The sequence below is a fragment of the Ooceraea biroi genome, chromosome 10, assembly GCF_003672135.1.
Source record: "Ooceraea biroi isolate clonal line C1 chromosome 10, Obir_v5.4, whole genome shotgun sequence".
Classification (NCBI taxonomy): domain Eukaryota; kingdom Metazoa; phylum Arthropoda; class Insecta; order Hymenoptera; family Formicidae; genus Ooceraea; species Ooceraea biroi.
Window position 1 is genome coordinate 9,176,979 of NC_039515.1, and position 13,524 is coordinate 9,190,502.

The following is a 13,524-nucleotide window of genomic DNA, read 5'->3' on the forward strand; positions in this document are numbered from 1 at the left end:
AAGTTTTCGCTTCGGAACGGTAATAACTTGAAACACGTACACGGTCGCAAATTCGCCTTAACTTCCGGTAATCGTCGCGCATTAGCGTTCACGTGGATACATAAAATCAAAAGTTTCCTTTATTTCGTAATTTTCGAATGGTGAGTTTAAATGGAATGCAAATATGACGGCTCGACATAAAGTTTAATTACGTACTACTGCAAAAAGCAGGAGCTAACACGGCAATTAAAAAAATATTAAACCGCTCGTTCGGTCTCGCGATATCGCTCTTCCTCTCTCTGTTCCGCTCTCCTGCTCTCTTTTTCCCTCTCTCTCTCTCTCTCTCTCTCTTTCTCTTCCTCTCGCTCTCTCTTTTTCTCTCTCTGAGTCTTTAGGCTTATTCCGCGGGCTTTTTTGAGCGGAAAATAATCGCTCGGAATGGCTTTTACCAGCTAACTCGCGAACAAATATTGTGAGTACGCAGGCGGAATACAAATTCATTATCCGATTCATTGCACTTCATAGGATAGTTGTTTGTAACGCTCAAGTGATAGGTGAGCGCGAGAGCTTTAGATGCATCGAACAAACGAATGCAAAACTCGCCGCCAAAGTCCTGATTTACATACGCCGCTTGGATTAATGGAGTTGCAGAGAAAAGAACTTTTTTTTAAGAAATCCTCTCCTGGTAGTTAATGCGCGAGATGCTATTCAACATTTGATAATTTCCCTGTTAACGCGACGTCGATTAAGCCACGACTTGTACAAGCAATCAGCACTTTTACACGACAATTCGAATATTTATAGAGTATTGTGTACTTGACGCGTTTTGCACGAATGACAAGAGAATTAAACACAACGATTGATACTATCGATATTTATGACTCATCTGGGATTAGAAACTTTTTATAAACTTTATCTTTACGAACCTTTAAGAATCTTTACGAAACCGTTTTGTCTCGCAACTGTTTGTAAATGAAAGGGTGATGCATTCGCGAGTGCATCGCTTGTTGTAACGGGATAAATAAATCTCCGCGATGTCTTTGACGCTTTCGGGAGGAGGCGAAACGGAGAGAGAAACGGGGGAGAAATTAGGTAGAGAGAGGACCAAACAGAACAGAATCCATTTATTTAGCTTAACCGCGCCACCGCGAACGGTGCATTAACCGATTGGAAGAGCGATTAAGAGCGGCCATTCTTTTTCATTCGGTAGATCGAAAGGTCTCTAACGACGAGGCGTTATTTATCGGCCGTTCCAGCGACACTTGGCGCTTTTAATCGCCGGGCGTCCGCTCGCTCGCTCGCTTGCAGTCCGCCGTACGCGTCTCATTCGATCGAGCTCGGTTTTATGCTCATCTCTTCCGCAAGTTATTCTACACGAGAGGAAGACGGAGATATCAAAAAGTTCGCCACACGCATATTACAAAATTTCTCGAAATCCAGCTGATTTCGAAATTGAATGCTTGAATGATTTCTGAATTTAGAACTTTGGATGACTCTCGTTCTATGATTCGGATTACGTGTAGCAGCAGCAGCTGTCGATCCGACCTCCAGTTGTCTCAAAATGGATTCACGTTGATCTCGAAGCATTTTGGCCAATAAATCGCCTACTTTCGAGACAAGGAAGTTTCAATGAGAAAGGGAGAAGGGGGAAGGAGAGCGAAAGTTAGCTTTAATTTGCTCTTATTGCCGCGAGTAGGATAGCGCTCTACGAGTGTAGCGTTGCTTATCTCTCTCGCACTCTTTCTCCCATTCGGAGATGAAGTTACTCAAGTTACTCAGGAGCGGCGGGTTCTTCGCATCCGGTCTTCGGACGGCCCGTATCAGAAATTAGGAAATGACCGGATACACCTCTCTCTCTCTTTCGTCCGTCTTCTCACTCTCTCTCTTCATCTTGATTCCTCTCTTTCTCTTTCTCTAGCCTTACTTCTTATCCTCTCTCTCCTCCTCTTTCTCTCTCTTATTTAGCGCAGTTGCAATAAGGGTAGTAGCTGGCTCTGTCCAGTTTCCACCTCAACTCCGCACATCTCCCCCCTTCCCACCTCTCTCGCTCTCCTCTTTCGACTCCCGCTTCCTTCTCGATGGGAGCGAGCTGGAGACCGCGTGGGAGGAGAGGGAGGGAAGGCTCGGATTCAATTATCCGATATTAAACTGCCCCTAACCACGTTCGTGTCGACCCCTTTGGCTGTGTGAGTTCAAATGGTTGTTGCTAACCCCCCTAGAAGTATTAGATTGAATGGACTTGGTGTTGTACTTGCTGTTACCCGCCGGAGATACGCCTAAAGGTGGTCGTTATAGGATAGCACTGGATCTTCGCGTATATCGCTGCTCTCTCTCCCTTGCGCTCTTTCTCTTTTTTTCATTTTCTTTCCACCGGCCGACTCGTTTTCCCGCGCCGTCTTGATTTGTTATCGCCAAGAGGGATAGACACGTTTGCAAAAATTGGATCTCGTTCCAGATGACGTATCACTCCTTGCAGCTTGATAATAATTGGTGACGGTCTCTCGTCCTTTTTCGGAAACGAGGTATCTCTTTTACTTCCGCGCGCACTCAAATCGGAACCAAACCGCGAACGCCAATAACGAAACTTAATTAACTATAATAAAAGTGACAAAGATCAAATGTGAAATCCCACGTCCGCATACTTTCCCGCGTTGCTTTTTAATTTTCACGATGAGTAAAAATTCGCACCGTCGATTTCCCGTGCCAAACAAAACGTTCATTTCGCGCAAATAATAATAGCGCCGTTACGATCGCGCTCAATGCGAAAATAAGAACGCGAAACTCAAAACGCGGCCCCGATTGTTTTTGCACATGGGATCATTTTTTATTAATCGAACCGGCGCATTTTGCAGTTTTAATCTACCTTGTATTTTAATATCGCATATCGTCGTTGCTTTCTGGACTTGTAAACACAAGCCCCCGCCCTGTGTCACGAGCAACTTCGTCCCTCTCCCGCTGCTCAATGGCGGGAGGGCAAATACGGACGTCGGGCAGCCAGTAGTACTGAATAAATATAAACGATAACCAATAGTACCTGTAAAATTAATAATAATCATGATCGTATACCGTGCTTCCTCGTCCTTGCACCCCTCTCGCCGCGTCCTCGCCCCGCACTGACCATCAATCACATCAAAAATTCTGCGACCGGTCGATAAAACGCCGCCGTCCGCACCAGCCGGAAACCCTCTCTCATTCCGATGAGTTTGTAATTAAAAAATTAATTAAACGAAATCCCAATCGGCATGCTGATTTTTTGCCGTGTATGGTCGCCGTCATTGTGTACACTCGCGCTGCATATCGCTGGGTCATTATGGCGGCCGGATTTTAACCGTTCGTCCCTCTTCAGGCACCCTCTCGCCCTTCGCCGCGCCGCATCCAACCCGCCAGCGCTCGTTCATCCGATATACATGCATAATTGCCTATGGTCGATTTATTTGTCTCCCCCGTGGTCCTCTTCTCCTTCCTCTCTCATTCCTACTTGCGCACGAGCTACCATGATTCGGATAACATTTTTCCTGCCCGATACTTCATCCCCGTATCGTAGAGAAGTCGAGTATTCAACGGTTCACACGTGCTCCTTGCGCCCGTTCCGTCCCCTTCCTCCACCTCACCCTGCCACCCCTCTCTTCGCGCGTACATTGCTTCGTTAAAGGGTTCTTTCTTCTCGCTCGTAAAGCCAGTAAATTTCGCGCCGCACCGAGAGAGGGGTCGGGGCGAAATGACCAATCCGCCGTCCCGAAGGGCCAAGAGAGATTTGAGAATCGCGTGAAATTAAATAACTTCTACGGGGGAGCTCGACGACGGCCGAATTTATATCGGCCGAAATAAATTGTGTCCACCGGCCACATTCCGACCGGCACTATTTTAACTATGCGCAGTGGCCCGACTTATTCTACCAGAAGAACAAAAAAAAACCTCGGCACGGGGAGGGAACTCGGACCCTGAAAAAGGGAGGACGAGACGCGCGAGTTTATATCGAGCCATTTGCAGCGCGACTCGACGGCACGAATTGTTGGTGCGATTTAATTTGATTCCGCTTAATTGGGGGGTTAACAGTTTGTTTAACAACTTGATAGATTAGCCCAATACATTTGCGTGCAACGATAAAATACGGCAGTAGATCGCAGTCTCCTAAATAGTAAAAATGCGTATTCTCGACGAGAAGAGAATCCAGATTAAATGTAACGCGAAGAGTTTCCTGTTTATAAAGAATGGAACGAGTCCCATAAGTCTCAAATAGATGGCTTTTACGATGATACGCGCGAAGATATCGAGTGCGTTTTATAGGAAAGCGTTTAGGACATAGTCGAAAATCATGGGACGAAAAAAGGGGGTGACGGTGGGAAAGAAAGAACGATCGACAGCTACGAGAAGGTGGCGACGGAGGCAAGGAAAAGAGAGGCTCTCTTTTATTAAACGAAAAATTGGATCGTGCTTGTCGGAATGCAATATTTCGACGGATTCATTTGGTGGAAACATTTCTTCCTCGGGAAAAAATTCAATCAAATCCAGAAGGTGAGAGGCGCCGCGCGGAGACGGCGGGGTAGAGATGTAGGAGGTAGCGGGGTGCAAACACGCAAACGGCGGTTGGGAAGTAAGATAGACAGAGAAACGGGTACGGAGAGTTGCCCCGGATATCGAAATAAAATATTCGCAAAATAAGATTTCCTCCGTGTTATAAACCAAAAGGTGGCATCCTCGGCTGGACATTAATAAAAACCGAGCGTGCGATCGACCGTTCGCCGGATTTGCAAGTTTCTCGTGGGAAGCGGGAATCGCGTAGGGATCTTGACAATACGTTCCTTCATCGTTGATTCCTAGCCTCCCTGAGAGGCAAGTCGCAATCTGTACATAATAATAACGCGAAAGTGTACAAGGAAAGCGTAACGGCGCTTTTCCCTGTGAAAGAGGAAGACCTGGTCTTGGGTAAGACAGATGCCTGCAGTATCAACGTAAGAATACTACTGGGTCACGTTTTCATCAAGACGAAGCAGGGGCGGATGCTGCAGGCCATTGTTTTTCGACACACTTTCTCTCACCCTCGCCCTCGCGAAGACAATGCGTGCCCGCTCCTTTAACTCTTCCATCCCCTCGGCGACGTTCCTCCCACCTCCCTCATTAAGTAAATCACCATCGTCGCGCGACTCGTTCCCGGAGCCAAAGTGAAAATTCCCCCATGGACCGGGCGGAGTGAGAGCCACCCCCGGCTACGCCGAAGGGATGCCCTTGGCCCTTTGTGCAGCCGGAAATCCGAACCGGAGAGATTAAAACATTGAGATACGCGAGAGTGACGCCTTTTTCGTTGCGTGCGAACGTAACACAGGTTGTTTCCGCTCGCTGATGTTCTTTGAGCTGAGAGATGCGCCAGGACACATTTGTCACATTACAACGTGACGCGATCGTCGCGAGGTGCAAGGTACAGGTACCAGCGTAATCCGAATACCTTGCAATCCGAGATGTGGCGAAACGGTTAGGTATAAAGTTCCGAGAGTGCGCGAAAATCGTGAGATCGAATCGGAGTCCCTACGCTGTTCCGAGATAAGAATTACCTCATAAGGACACGAAAAAATCTGTGCGTTCACACATCACGCCTGCCATGCATCATTTAACGTCTATCCTCGCATTACGACTACGGACGTATCCAATTATGAGCCAACTCATGGATCGCGTTACATTCGTACACAACGAATACGGACGAAAGTAAGGAGGCAATAAGATGGACGAGAAAGAAATTAGCTTATGGATAAGAAACACGCGCGAGTAGCAAAAGTCCCGTCTCTCTCGGAGTCCCGGCGCCAACTAGCACGGATCAATTTGCTCTTTGATTTATGCTGCTTTGAGAATCCCCTTCTCCATGGTCCCGTCTTCTCGTCGCAATTTACGACATGTCGCGGTAGCATGTTGCACGACTTGGAGATTAACGTCAGAGGGTCTTCATTCATCACACGTAATCGTATTCCCGGATTTTTTTACGCTGGCTTGTTCGGCGTGCGGAACTTTTCTAGAATTTTTCTACCCTTAATCAACCAATATCGTTAAATCGATGCTTCTAGGTGAGCAAACGTATCGCGGTGTATTTTGGCCTTTAAACCCTCGACCGAAGCCCCCACAGGGCGCGTACAGGGCGCGCGAGTCAGAGACGCGTAGGGTCGTGCAGGTACTCGCGTACATGTGTGATTTTACGTGCAACGTTTACGCGCGCGTGTAGGGCCGAGAGGGTTGACTGGCCCCCCGGTCGATCAATAGCACCCCCACGTTTGCGTCCCTGGGTGAATGCATGCGATAGGCACCCCATTGCTATGCCACCCCGAAAGCCACTTTATATTTTAGTGGGAATGTTCTACAACCCTCCGAAAGACACTCTTGGAATCGCGGCGCGAGGTCGCGCGAGGTCGCGCGAGTGCGTGAGAGCGAGTGCGCGCGCATGAACGCATCTCTCCGCGCGCGCGGCGCGCGGTTCCGTGTCGCCCAAGGTCGCTCCCTCCCGCATCCCAACCTTTCTCGGCGTATTTAATTCCGCTAATTAACGTGCACGCGCGCTCCCGCGAACGCTCGGTGACTCAGTACTCGAGGAACCCGAGGAACCCGAGGAACCGCTCGATAGTCGCGATGCAACGCATACGTATCGAGCTTGTTTTATCGTGCAGGGCTCATGGCAACAAGATCGAAGATTATGCGCGGTTAACCGAAAAAGGTGCGCGCCGAAAGCGGCGGGCTGCTGCCGGTTCTTTACGTAATCCGCCTTCGATTTCTCCATGTAATTTTATTTTAATTAGCATTGCACACGGCACCGAAATTACGCTATTGCGTTCTGCGCAACGATGAAATTTAATAGAACCGCGCAACAGGGAGACTCGGCAGAACGTGAGAAATACAAAAGTGCAGTCACGGAGCTTTGTAGATCGCTTGAGCCTCGCGGTCTGCAACATCTTCGTTGCCATTCAAGGATACACGCGTGTACACGTACGTATCCTCGAGGTAGTACGTGGGTGTACGCGTACATGCACGTAGACCTCGCCGCGAGATGCGATAATATTTCAGGTAATCGATATAACATTCTTAGAAGGTACTCGGAGCCCGATGCGTCCATTTAACCGCATCGATTGTCGACGCGATCGTGAAGAGGTTGCAGCTCGCTACGTGCAGGCTTACCCCTTTAAATGACTTAGCAGACAATTTGCCCATTAACTCGGGCAACCTCTATCCGTAATGGAAGCCATTGTTCGACCTATCTTGTCAGTAATACACGCCGTGGCAACGTATGCGTTCACGTCGCGTGCATGTATTACAGGTAGCTGCCGTATGCACGCGTTGGGGACGTCGAGACGCTCGTGATATCGGGTAGACCATATTGTGCGTCAAGATGAGATCGTTCTATTAGGATTACATTAATTAATCTAATATATTACGCTCGATAGTCTCTTAGAAACTTCACCGGACGCATTTATCGTGCTCGCGACGTATTTTCCCGACGTTTTTCAAAATTAACGAAATCGCGTACTGATTATTATGCAATCACGACGCGCAAGACTTATTGATTCGACCGAAGAACGTTCATCTCGTAAATGGATGCTGATATCCGATTTTAGTCAAACTATTCGAGACTCGCGGTAAATTACGTCCCTTCAAGTTGAATGTCTAAAAGAAACTGATGATGAAGGAACACGTATTTCTATCTTAATTTAAATGGGAATAAAAAAAATAATGAGAGGAAGAAGTATTATGAGAAGTTATCTCCTTATCCGTTTAAGGCCGAGACCGCTTTCGTCGGGAAATGTCTAAATTAATGATGCGCCTTTTTAACACACAACGTACTGTTACTTGCACGTTAGTGAGTCTGAGGTGCCACCAGTGGCGCGTGTGGCGCGAAAACGTCCTGTTGCGATTAGGCCAGCAACTGCAGCAGGAGGTGGCACAGGACTAACAATGAGCTAGCCGATGGCGCCGTAGGAACCGGAGTGTGGGAGAGAAAGAGAAAGAGAGAGAGAGAGAGAGAGAGAGAGAGAGAGAGAGAGAGAGTGACACCACCCTGAGGGAAGGAAGAGAACGAGAGAAACCAAGAACGTGCAGTATCCTTAAATCATCATTAAAAAGAAAGATCAAAACCACTTTTCAAGGGCCGGGAAAACATTTTTTATCGAACTAATTTAAACATCGCAGTCTCTATTTATCCAATTATCTAGAAAATTCGTGAAAGTGATTCTCGATTTAATTAATTTTCGTGTGTCACGGTCAGACTTAAATGAACGATCTATTCTAAATTAACGATCGATACTACTTGTTAGACTCTTTTAACAGACTCTTTTTCGAATTTTACCTGTTTGTGCATTTAAGACTTGTTAGGTCGCCTCGTTGCGCTCCGACTTACGTACGGAAACAATTTCTTTGTGCCACGGGAGGTTTGGACAAAACGGCTTAAGAATGTAATTGAATGTGGTAGGAAAACTGTGCGGGACTTTGATTTTCGATCGTTCTGACCGAAACGTCCGGCAAGGAAAAGGGTCGTTGGGAAGTTCGCGAATCAAGATTCTTCGCGCAGCGTTTATTGGATCGTGACAAGAGAGGAGAGATACGGGCAAAGGAAGAGAGAGAGAGAGAGAAAAGCATCCAGAGAGAGGCAGAGGGCACTGGCACTCTATAAGAGAGGAGCTCTCATTAAAAGTCGAGTATTAATATTTTAACGGACGCTCGTCACTTAAACTTCGTTGCGGTGCCCAACCGGCCTTTCGTACCTCAGAAAATGCCTTCGCGTACACATTCTGAACTTGGCATGCCGATGATCTCTAAGCTTCGACAGAAAGCGAACACTTACGACGAAGCTGCCTTGCCAAAAACCAAATTTTGTATCTCTTATCGAGCCGCATGGGAGCAGTACAAAAATTCAACGAAATACAACACAATATCCGACTTAAATTCTGCAAGCAATGAAAAAAATATTGCCGACTAGAAATGCCTAATATTTTACAGATTCTTTCTACTCATCGACCGTTGTATTTCGACCCCTGTCTCGCATAAAAAGCGCTCGTATCAGTCGCAATGTTCCACATACAGGATCGTGCACATGTACACGTATACAGATATTTCATTTGAGTAATGAAAAAGTTTCGACGAACGCGGACGTTGCACATGACAGAGTTAATTGCTTGGATACTCGTTCCTCCTCTCGCGAAAGCAGCTTGCGCTTGTCCAACGTCCAGTTTCGAATAACAGATACCGCCATTCTTGCGGCGGTTGAGCGCCCCTGCACCCTCTCCATATTACATCCGGGATTAATATTAAATTTCACACGATGATTGCAATTTCATTACCCTCCCACCAAGCTGGCCGGCCGGCTTCTTCTACTGTCGCCGTTCGTGCAGCCGTGTAATAAATTGCCCCCTTGCAAAAATCGCGATTCAAATTGCCGTACCTGAACGAACGGCCGGTGGGACTTGCAGGTGTCTATTGTTGCCGGCAGGATAGCGGGCGGATAGTTCCGCCCGATAACGATCTAAATGCAGTATCGAAGTAACGAGAGACGACATAATCAGTGATGTAATCTGTCCAAAAACTTATATCGTACGAGTGAGTGAACTTGAGTGCTCCGTATTACGGCACGTAAAACACCCCTACAGGCATTACGATGTAAAAGGAATGCGTAATAATTACCTCAAATAATTTCCTGTACGTTACGAAAGATCAATTGTGATTTAAATTAATTTATTATGCATTCCACCCTCTACGCCATGCTAATTTATTATACATTCAAAGTTCCGATGTAATATGTACACACGCCGGAGAGCGAAATCGTAACTGCGGGAAAAATGCTTTGATATCGCCAGTTATGATATTCCATCAGTATTTCAGCGGAACAACCTCGTGCTTGATTCGACGCATCACATTTTTTTTTAATTGTTTATCGCAAAATATCGAGGAATCCGAAGGGGGGGGGGGAGGGGAAACATTTCGTGCGTAATATAAACGAAATTAGCGCTCGTCGTAATTAAAAGGGTCTTTAATTCAACATTTACGTGCGTTCTTTCACGCAGATCACTATCTTCTATTTTTTAACAAATATCGACTAATAAAGAGTACATGATTCCTAGCTCAATGGAAATTTTTATTTTCACGTGCAGATATTTATTGAGTAAACATGCAAATACATTTTTCACATTTTTTTCAACAAAAATGTTATTTTATTAACTAGATGTACCGTGTGCGGAATTAAATGGCGTTTAAATAACGTTTCTGCCCTCGATGTACATAACTATCGAGTTGCAAGCACAAATGTGTAGATGCAAGTTAGAGATATTTTTTTATTGGCATTCTTTGTGGTACTCACTCCGGCTCTCGCAGGATCCAGATGATCCAGATGATCGAGCAGCACGGCCTGAGTGATCCTCGCCTTATGTCTCACTCGTGGACAGCGCTTTCGCGATTTAACGGGTGCGATAACGCGCGAAATAATTTAATACAACGAAATCAAGTAGGGTGTCCATGATAAGGACTGTGCTCTATCTCCTCGGCCCTTTAAATACTGCAGTTTCGAAGAGCAGAAGAAGAGATGATTGATCAAGGAACTAGAAGCTAAATTTTATTCAAGCGATTATTCTTATTGCGATTAATTCTATTGTTGCCTTCGACAATTACGAATTTACTGATGAAGCGTGTCGAACAATCTTGCGATGCGACAAATCGTTCGGAAAGCACATTTTCTCAGTCAGAATCCCGAAGAGGCAAACGTCACGCGTTGTCTTTCAGATTGGCAAGTTTTGAGAATTGTTTGACAGTGCAAGCGGTATACGCACACACGTTTTCTACGAAAAGTAACACTCGTTCAGCCGAAAAAAAGAGAGACTAGGACTCAAAGAATCTAATGTCAAAGTTCGTGCTCGATGATCGAGGATCGAGCACCTCGTGGTCGCGCGAGCACCGGCGACACACTCTCACGTGACTCCACGCGCTGCCCGCTCGTGGCTGACTGAAGGTGCGTACGTCTCGGGTGAGTTTCAAGTACGTTTAACTGCAACAGCGCGCAGCTTCAGGGCCGAGGAGCAGACCTGTCTGGCAATTTTTCGACGTTTACTCGACCGAAGATGTCGAGCCTGGTCAGCGCGTGCTGACGGAATTCGCGCCTGCTGCGGACGACCGTGCGGTCGGAGAGTCGCGAATCGACTGCGAGGAAGCGCGATAGGTCAGCGAGGCGCCATCTAGCGAGATCCACTGGCAAACTGAAGGCTTTTTAAGCATTGGGTTGGGGGTGGGGCAGGGGTAAGTCGCTGGGGTGTTCGAGCGGGATGCTGATGAGCATCTGAATTGTTCTCCTCTTGTGCGTGAATTTGAATGTGCGACCGATGGAAAAATGATTCAAAACATTGCAACGTCTTTGTGAAACGATACAAGATTTCAACAGTGTCTTTGGACAACGAGTCTGTGGCAAACGGTGCGCGGGTACATTATTCTTGTCTCGCACCGTGAAGGTCCACGTTCGCGCCCCGGATTAATTTAATGGGGCATTCCTACAAAGTCATTCACTTGCACGCGGTGTCCCTAAAAACCACATTCGCCGCGTAATGATGGCAGTCAATGATTCAGCGGGTTACACCGACCGCGTCATCGTCCACTTGCAACTTCATCGGGGGCTTCATCAGCCGTCGCAAGAACGCCGTCACCAGTTCGGCCCCGGTTGGCGGCGGGATAAGGCGATAAGTGACGTCACGTAGATGCATTAATAGATTCCATCGTGGGTGCAGGAACAGCAAGGAGGTGGAAGGGGTGACGGGGGGGGGCACGGGGATGGATGGGACACGAGGCCAAGCAGGTGAACGGGGTCGCCAATCGCGGCCAACATCGCGGACGGTGTTCCGTCTCGCTCCTCCCTGCTTTGCCTCGTGGAGGTGTGGTTTGCACCTGCGCTTGCGCCAGTCGCCCCGCCTCTCCGCACCTGCGGCTTTTCCTCGCTTCCGCGTACTCTTTCCGCGTCGCGGCATGCGGGAAATCGGCTAAGGAGACCTTACGTGAACCGCAGGAAATTGACGGACCAGCCAAGACCGTGCGATCCTGGCCAAATTCTCCCAATTTCCCCGTCGATAGGACTCGTTCGCGAGATACCTTGAACAGGGCCAACAAGAAGATCGAATACTAACTCCAACGGAGTCATTTGACTTAAGTTCAGTAGCTTGTCAGTAAACAAGTTTAATCTATCTGCTTAATCTAGAGTAGGCTTAACCGACTCAATCGAGGCTAAGCTAAACCTAAGCTGCGTGTTTTAGCTGTTGAGAGCTGAATCTCCGTATTTTAACTAATTAGCAAGGGCTAGTACTTTAATTAATTTATCAAAATAATCAATAAATAACCAATCAAGTTGATTATCGTCAGATCTGCAAGAGAAGAAAGACTTGTATAGACGGAGAAACAACATTCGAAAGATTGTTGCAATGGAGGAAATTAATTAACCAGGAAGCCGCGTATGGCACTTTGATGTTCGACGGGCTTCCGGTAAGCCCACATAAGGTCCGAGGTAATCGACTTTGGCTCGTTCTAGCTATGCCCAACCTCTCGCGAGATTGGATTATTCGCCTCGGAAACGCGTCTCTTCGTTGTCATTCACGATCGTGTCAACTTTTCTCCGGCCTAACAATATTTAAGTCGCTACATTGACAAAACGATCCATGTCTCTCGCTTTAAGAAATACAATTTTTCTGACTGTAATTGAAGTGGTATCGCGTGTACGTCAATGTTCTTCATTTGAGCGATCTGACGTGTTCGACGAGCGTAACCTTACTCTTTCGTCATATTTCGGGAAAGAATATAAAAAGAGACAGGTGTGAAACGTACAAAAAGGGAGAGAAAGGCAAGAAATGCTTCTTGGTAACACGCGATGACGAGTGCACCGATCTAATCTCTCGCTCTCTCACCTCGCGTGGTTACCTCGCGTGGTTACCTCGCGTGCGACGATGCTTGTATGCAGAACAGATGACAGCCATTATCTCATAATTATTACTGGAAACAATGTTTTGCGACACCCGTTTTACCGGTAAGTCATCACGCGTACGGCAACCACGTGTGGGGATAAAAAGTGACGACTGACGGAGGGTACCCAAACGACAAAACGACAAAACGAGTCGGACTCCCTCATTTAAGCTCGCCGAAAACGCGCTCTCCGGATTGGCCGGTGCTCTTAAGGCAAGCGGACGGCAAAAAACGGCGAGATATTCCGGGAGCGGGGATTAAAATATGCGGCCGTAAATGTCGAGCGCGAAGGAGTCGGGCGGGTGGCGTTGAAAGCACCGCGAAAATCGCGAAATGCGAATCCTACGGCCCGCGAAACGTCCCGCGCGCGGGATTCGGGACCGAGCTCACGTGATCGGAGGCAAGGAGGAGGGGACAGGGGAGGAAGTGGGCCGGTGTCGCAAAGTCACCGGGGGGAAAGAACAATGCAGATATAACGAGGAGAAGCGAAATAACACGCGGAAAACTCGCCGGCGGAAATCCGGCTTTCCTCCGCGTGAGGATAGAAGGGAATGAAGAGGGGTGAGGAGGGGGGGTGGAGCGAAATAATTACCC

The 13,524-nt window shown here is 47.5% G+C and overlaps 1 protein-coding gene across 1 annotated transcript in view; it reads right to left on the bottom strand.

Annotated features, from left to right (window-relative positions):
• LOC105283676 (LIM/homeobox protein Lhx9) overlaps positions 1 to 11,155 on the bottom strand; it is a 172,974-nt gene extending 161,819 nt beyond the window's left edge. The window contains exon 1 of the mRNA XM_020033096.2: positions 10,301 to 11,155. The gene's annotated coding sequence lies outside the window, so the exon portion shown is untranslated. The remainder of the gene's footprint in view (positions 1 to 10,300) is intronic.
• Positions 11,156 to 13,524: the final 2,369 nt, after the last annotated feature.